Here is a 717-nt window from a genome sequence, read left to right on the forward strand (position 1 = left end):
AGTGAATACATCAAATTTAACACATGGTTTCAAAGAAGCATCAGAATTAGAAAGAAAAAAAAAAGAAAAGAATTTTCTTTTTTGCCAGAAAATGGAACTGCCTTCAAAGCACGTGTAAAAATTTTTCTCCTTGAAATGAAGTGAAAGATATTTGTGCACAACTGCATGTTGCCATCAAAAAATAATAGTATACCAGTTGGAAACAATGGTAGCTATTTTATCACAAATCACAAATGTATTTATTTATCATCTCTGCAGTGTATCATGCAAATATGACATTGAGTGTTTGTCTACTTAATGTTGTTAAACAGTAATTATGTGATAAATGAAGAATTGGTTCTTTAAATTTTGCATGATTAGATTTGGACAGAGACAATAGCTTGTTCATTGTTTTGCAACTACTACACTGCAGAGAAAAAATAATGTAATTACAGTATGAGGTACACTCATTGTTTTTCTATTCGGGGAAATAAACTAAACTAAACTATTTACATGGTATGCACTCTGATTAGCCCCAGCAAGAGACAATGACCTTCTTCTTCCTCAGAAGACCTGGAAACAGGCTTTATGTGCAAGGGCATAAATTCTTCTGATCCTCATTTAGACCTGTGATAGATTCAGAAACATGGGGAGCAAAGGAGGCTATTGAAGCTCCACCCCCAACCCCCACCCCCCCACAGGAAATGTAACAAACTGGCAACTTTACAACTAGATTTT

This window comes from Aythya ferina, assembly GCF_964211825.1.
Source record: "Aythya ferina genome assembly, chromosome: 16".
NCBI lineage: Eukaryota > Metazoa > Chordata > Aves > Anseriformes > Anatidae > Aythya > Aythya ferina.